The 6,954-nt window shown below is 39.4% G+C and overlaps 1 long non-coding RNA gene across 1 annotated transcript; it reads right to left on the minus strand.

Annotated features, from left to right (window-relative positions):
• Positions 1-288: 288 nt before the first annotated feature.
• LOC139168399 (uncharacterized) lies at positions 289-6,124 on the minus strand. The gene is made up of 3 exons (XR_011559284.1): positions 5,428-6,124; positions 1,401-1,519; positions 289-307 (listed from the first exon to the last, which is right to left on the minus strand). It is a non-coding gene; the product is annotated as an uncharacterized lncRNA (long non-coding RNA).
• Positions 6,125-6,954: the final 830 nt, after the last annotated feature.

Raw genomic sequence — 6,954 nt, forward strand, 5'->3', positions numbered from 1 at the left:
GCCTCTGGGAGGGTGAAAATTACCTCTCTGGGCTCTGGAGACCCTCTGGAGGCTGGAAAAAGGCCTATTTACTGCCTTCCTAAACCTCCAGTATGCCTGTTTTTCACCCACCCACCCCCAAGCGTCTGCACGCATCCTGCACTTACCTGCATCCAAAGCAGGCTGTGTGGGCACTCCAGGGAGGGGAAAGGAGGGGTGGGTGGGGCCAGCCAGAAGTGGAGGTTGGGGGTTCTCCAAACTTCACAGAATCTTAGCTAGAGGTTCTCCCAACCCCTGTGAACCCCCAGCAGCCCACTTCTGCCTATAACTGTAAATAATTGAAATATCTTTCATGTTTCTTTAATGAAACATAAAAGTACAAACAATGTACTTACCACATTACCGATCACTTGTAGGTCACATGTATAGTGGGCTTGTCAATTAGGTAGTGATTTTGGCACATTTTTTTAAACTACAAAGGTTTGTTGTTGAGTAGAAAATCACAGGACATACTAAAGTTGTAGACTAGCCTGGAAAGAAGGAAAAACATCCCAGGAAAAAATATTAGCTAACCATTTCTAAACTGATATCAAGAAAATTATATGGAAGCGTCCATAAAGTGATGAAATCACTGACTATATGCAGCAGTTGATCTTACAAATTCAGGTTATTTCCTTCCTTTTGATCTGCATTCTAAAGCACTTCATTGTTGATGACCTGCCTTCTCATAGCTGCATATATTTCCTTTGGAAATTTAAATCAATCTGGTGAAGTTTAACAGTTTAGACAAGCCTAAAATCTACTTGCAAGAGCTTCTGTGGTAGCAAATCTATCCTGTGCAGTTGCAAGATGCCATTTTTCTGTAGACATTTGACACCTAAACTGTCTTATATGTGACAAGAATTCCAGCAAGATATCTTGTCAGGTTTTGTAATCTGGAGCTGAGCTCAACTTTAGGATGGATGTTTAGATCTGTTACAAACTTGACAATCGTTCATCTCTTAATTTTAAGAGCCATTTGGAAAATGGTTCTACTTTCAAGCATCTCACAGCCTCCAGATATTGAGAGAATTTGTGTATCTTTCAAAGGCTGATAATCAGCCCACTTCTTGAGGGATCTCTCTAATAAGGCAGTCAGTTTAGCTCATTTGAGCTTTGGGGTTTCTCCTTTGACTTTGATTAGAAATGACAACTCCTAGCAAAGCAGTGGATATCAAATAAATACACTTCTTCTGTGCAATTAGCATGAAGCTATTCTCTATTTTCAGCTTCACTGTTTTCAGGATGTAAAAGGCATAGTGTGAGCTAAGCAGTGGGGTTTTTTAAAGAAATAAATAACAATTCCAATTACAGAAGTGCTTAAAGTAGGTGAAGGTTGAAAATTAATTTCCTCACATCAGAATGGTCACAAAGTTACTAACCGAATCAAGCTGGGAAAACAAACTGGCTCTTCTCTTAATTAGGTCAGTGTTGGCATTAACTGTCCACTGCTCATCATCTGCTCTCCAGCGGTATTTTCTCCCACATTTACTGGTACTTTCTAAGGGGAAGGGAAAATAGAATGGAAGGGTTTTGTAATTGGTGATGCAATAGAGACATTCAAACATGCACCACTCAAAGAGTTGGGATTGTGGCATTTCATTCTCTTCAATAGGTCAATGTACACTGCTCAAAAAATCAAGGGAACACTTAAACAACACAATATAACTCCAAGTAAATCAAACTTCTGTGAAATCAAACTGTCCACTTAGGAAGCAACACTGAGTGACAATCAATTTCACATGCTGTTGTGCACATTCAACTTTGTACAGAACAAAGTATTCAATGAGAATATTTCATTCATTCAGATCTAGGATGTGTTATTTGAGTGTTCCCTTTATTTAATTCGTGAATTGTGATCTTAATATCAGCCCAGGATTTTGCACCGATGCATATCTAACTGTCAAAATATCTCCTGAATGACAAAGGTGCGAATTCCACTCTTTTCTTTATTTTTGCATGTGGTAATATAAATCTTTCTTAGAGTGTTTCATTCTAGTTCAATTTTCCCAGTCTTGGCAACTTCTGGTTGACGTCCTTCAGTTTTCAAAATTCTGAGTACAGTAGCAATGGACACACAGGCTAGAGAATTTGAGGAATGGGAATCCATGGATCTAGAAATTTCAAGGAAACAAAGGAATCCTCACTAAACACTTTCTTTCTTTCTTTCTTTCTTTCTTTCTTCCTTCCTTCCTTCCTTCCTTCCTTCCTTCCTATTGTATGCCACCCAACTCTCCCAAGGACTCTGGGTGGCTAGAATTATAAAACCCCGTCTTATTTTGGGGGAAACACAGTATTAAACCTAACTGGTTCTCCCTCTCATATGTATGGCCTCAGCTTCCCATTCCAGCTCCTGATTCCACCAAGATCTCTTCACTCTCCTCTCAACCTCACACAAGTTCACATTCACCTGCATTTATGACTTTACCCAACTTCTGGTACTTATTAGCACTGTCAGAATATTTATTTGTATTAAGTAAAAATGTTGATGGGACAGGGTAATAAAAGTCCAGGGGAGAGCTTTGCCCTTTCCCCTATATGGAAAACTAGAGGAATGATACTAATGTCTTGATTTTAACCAGGGATCTTTATTCATTGTGAGAAGAAAGCAATTTCGATGTGGTATGTTTAATGACAACTAGCAATGAGCAATCTACACTATAGTTTCCATTCCTGACTAATTTAATTTTATGCTGTTTCCGAGGAGTTTTAATTGCTGTCAGAAGTAAAAACCAAGAGGGGGAGAAATGGTTCAGATGTTGACATAAATGTCAGATTAAGTTCACATATAATCCAGAATTAAGCTTAATTGGTTAAAAACAGGGACTTAAGAAAAACTTTAGTTTTTGATTGACAGTTTTTCAGGGTACAGATTTGCTTGATAGCAATGTTATCATGATGGGGTAAAAATAATGTATATGATCTGTGGTATGTCCACAACCTCACATGTTTAAATGGCTCTTTATTCTTTCAATAAAGTATTCTTCATATGTGCAACAATGAATTGGTAGGCAGTCAATGAACTGAATGATTAAAGTTGTAATATATTCTTCTAGTGTGTACTCTTCTAGCCAAAGTCAAAATAAAATAAATAATTACTTAAATTGAATAGTATTTAATGTATAAACAACATCAGATGGGTAATTATTTGCCCATCAGGAAACACAAAATCTTATCATTTACCCCATTCCCAACATGGATGTTTAAAAACATGTTGCATCTTAGTTTCTGTTCTGTCTGGGTGCCCCCAGACTTCAACACCAACTGGAAAAAGCATCCAGACACACTGGTAAAAGCAAAAGCACTTTATAGTTTGAAAAATAAACACAGAGAAAAACCTGTTCTTCCCAACAGGCAGGCTATGAGACTTCACAGCAGAGTCCTGACGGCCAGACAATACAGCAGACTTCTTGCTGGCACACCCACCACTGTAGAGAATAAGACCCACACCTTTTCCCCCCAAGGTTTCAGTATTCAAAGTCACAAACCAGAATTCCAAGACGCCAAAGATCACAGCCAGGTCCCAGGACTCCCAAAGATAATACTCCACAAGCCAGGAAGGGTGGGTCTGCCTTTTCAGCCTTTCCAGAGAGCACCACACCCAAACCCAGCTGTTGCCTCTTTAGTGCTGAAAGTACCTGGCTAATTGTCCCCTTCGTTGTGTTGCTCTTCTCTGCCGGAGATCGATTATTGCTTGTGCATTTTCATCTAAGGAATCCAGGCTGCTTGCTGGGGAGAGCTCCCTCTCGGGGGACTCTGGCTGTCCTCCCTCTCCCTCAGCCTGAGATTCCTCCTCCCCGTCTGCCTGAACCTCCTGTTCCTCATCCTCCCCCTCTGAGCAGGAAGCCGGCAGAGGATCAGCCGTTCCCTGAGGGGCCTCAGACGGAATCACAACAGTTTCTTGGGCTCCTCCAACTCTCTTCACCATATCTGACACTGTCATAATATATAAAAGAAGATGATATCTGGAGAACACTACTGTTTCTGCAGATGCTAGTTTGGAGAAGGTGGCATTAAAAAAAAACCCTGGCCAAATAATTATCCGAAGATGGAAAATGTGACTAACCACAGAATGAAAACCATGAAGCAACTATCCTACCAATTCATCAGTTCGATTCATTGTGCTCTTTTCCCCCTCATCAAGGTTACATGAATTCTCTGAATTTTAAAACGGATATAAAATCCATGGCTGCCCTATGAAATATTACATCATGTTTGCAGTACTCTGTGGCTGGGATTTCCAACTCCCTTAACTAATTTTCATATGTAAGGCTTTCTAAGATGATTACTTCGATGCTTACATCGATTTTTAGAAAATAAAAGATACTGTGCAGCACGGTTTGTTAATGAAAATGGGGAAAATTATTTGTTGTCCCACATTGGGGGGGAAACAAGGAAGCAAAAAGAGAATCAGCCAATCCCTCACATCATCTTTTCCAACCTGGTTTTTCTTCTATTGAAACTCCCATAAGCTCAGATCATGGTCATTGTGGCAGGAGAGGCTGGAAAGTTTAATTAGCCCTTTAGGAATTACTCTTAAATTCAGGGGCATCTTTAATCTCAGCTCTACAATAGTACAAAATATAACAATTCTCCTCTCGCACCGCCTAAAATGTTGAATTCAATCCTTCTTAGAAATATTAATAATGTTGTATTATTTGAATTCCCGGGATGAAGTATGCCACTTAGTCTGGACATTTTAAGTATTACACAGAGGCCAATACTTGATACTGAAGCAATGTTGATGCTTCAAGGGAGAAAATCCTTACGTAGCAGGGTCTGGAGCTAATCATTATTGACAGAATCATTTCTGGTCCAGTCACAAATGTGTTGCAAGGAAATTGATCAGCAATGAGATGAAGCCAAAGCAAGTACAGGAATAATATGATCAGTGACACGATTTGTTTGGTATGTCTGTTACAATTCCTTCCTTCCTTCCTTCCTTCCTTCCTTCCTTCATTCATTCATTCATTCATTCATTCATTCATTCATTGGATTTATATGCCGCCCCTCTCCAGGGACTCGGGGCAATACTGCCCTGGAAGAATGCTTGAAATATTTTCAAGTCTTGGGGAACCCCTGCATACAATTTGCAAAGAAATACCAAGACATCAGAGTACAATTTACTTCTAATCTACACATTTTATCTTTATAACATTAAAGTGGTCTGTCTTTGCTAAGGAATCATGGCAAGAAAGAGCACTGGGCATTGTTTAAGCATAATAAGGAAAACAGTTTATCTTACTTTTGTTACCCCAGCCTTCTGCCCATCCTCTTGTTATTTATTTAGCTAGGGAGGCCGAAGATAGCTTTGAATATTGAATGACATGATTTCTCCTCTCCATTCTCTCTTCCTTCTTTCTCTTTAAGAGCAAGCAAACAAACAAACAAAAACCCCTTCCAACTTACTTGAAGACACACTTTGTCTCTCACAGTTTTAATTTTAGCATTGGAAAGCTAATCAAGATCTGTGAAATGTTGAAGCCTCCTGCTGATAAGTTCAGTGGGAATAACTACTGCTGCTTTACTTTGGGCTGGAAGAAACACAAAGGGAGCTGGAAACTGATCAAGAAAGGAGGTTCTCATGTCCATCAATAGGCATCGCATCCAAAATAAACAATGAAATTGCTTCTTTTGAAGAGTGGTTTTGCGTCATCTCAAGAAATGCACTGGCCTCAGAGTAACTAGTTTTCTTTTCTTTTCTTTTTTTTAAATAAATGTTTTTGTTACATATTGACCTATGGAGTAAATTTACATAGCTGCCGCTGATTGGCTGATCTAGCGGCAGCAGAAATAAACTGCTGTCAATGACTAGTAGGCTTCAGGGAAGCCCTTAAAAGTGGCTTCCCTGCAGCCTGCCGGCAGTCCATATTCGTTCTAGCTAACAGACAGTAAAGTTGATGAACCGTTTCTACATCTTCACTCTTCATTCCCATGCAAATCTAACACTGGCGATGAAGGTGGTTGAAGAAGACAACAGGACAAAGGCACCTCGTGACATCTGCGGCCATCTTAAGAAGCACGCTCCGACCTGCTCCAGCCAAAGCTAAACCCTAATTGAGAAAGGTTATTATTAAATGTAACATAGGATAAGGTAACATATATTCTGTGTTGATGATTTAATGCATTTTTACTGTTTAAATCTGATTTTTAGAAGTGGGTATGTTTGCATATATGGCCGATAAATAAACTACTTTCACAGTTAGACATATTCTTATATCTAAATAACTTTATGCCTACTCCCAAATGTATTATTTTTCCTTTTTAAATACACACATATAGAGACAAAGATAAATAAAATGTTAGGCCATATTTAGGTAAACCCAGATGCATTTGAATTGATTTTTTTCAGAATTCCCACCCAAAAATTATGTAATAACTCAAATGACAGAAGTAAATCTGCATCCATTACCAAATTGGCAGCCTTTCATTTCACACTCCCTGTTGATCTCACCTACTGATCCTATGAGGAACATGGGAAGCAGGTTAGAAACTCTAGTACTGCATAGCACTGATGCCAATGAGCATATCATTGTTCACTTCTTGAACACCATGCCAAGGTACTTCAATACTACCTTGGCATGGTGTTCAGGAAATGATTTTGAATGTAGGAATGGCATTATCATGCCAGTAGGCCTGTGGCCTTCGAAAGCTATCTAAATATCCAGGAAGATCAAGACAGTCAAACTTCCCATGTTCCCATCTTCTACCCGACTTAGCTCCTGGGAGGGTGGGGGGGATTGACTTGAAGCTAGGAATATAATTTATTTAGTATGCATATGTTTCTTTAATGATGGTCTGGAATTACCTAGCCCTCAGATTCTCTAGCATGTTGCACATCTATCATTTTGCCACTAGCCAGCAGTATTCACAAACCTTGGCATCTGTAGAAGCTTTGTTAAAGAACTGCTAACACTCTCTCTCTCTCTCTCTGTC

This window comes from Erythrolamprus reginae, chromosome 5 (genome assembly GCF_031021105.1).
Source record: "Erythrolamprus reginae isolate rEryReg1 chromosome 5, rEryReg1.hap1, whole genome shotgun sequence".
NCBI classification, from domain to species: Eukaryota; Metazoa; Chordata; class Lepidosauria; order Squamata; family Dipsadidae; genus Erythrolamprus; species Erythrolamprus reginae.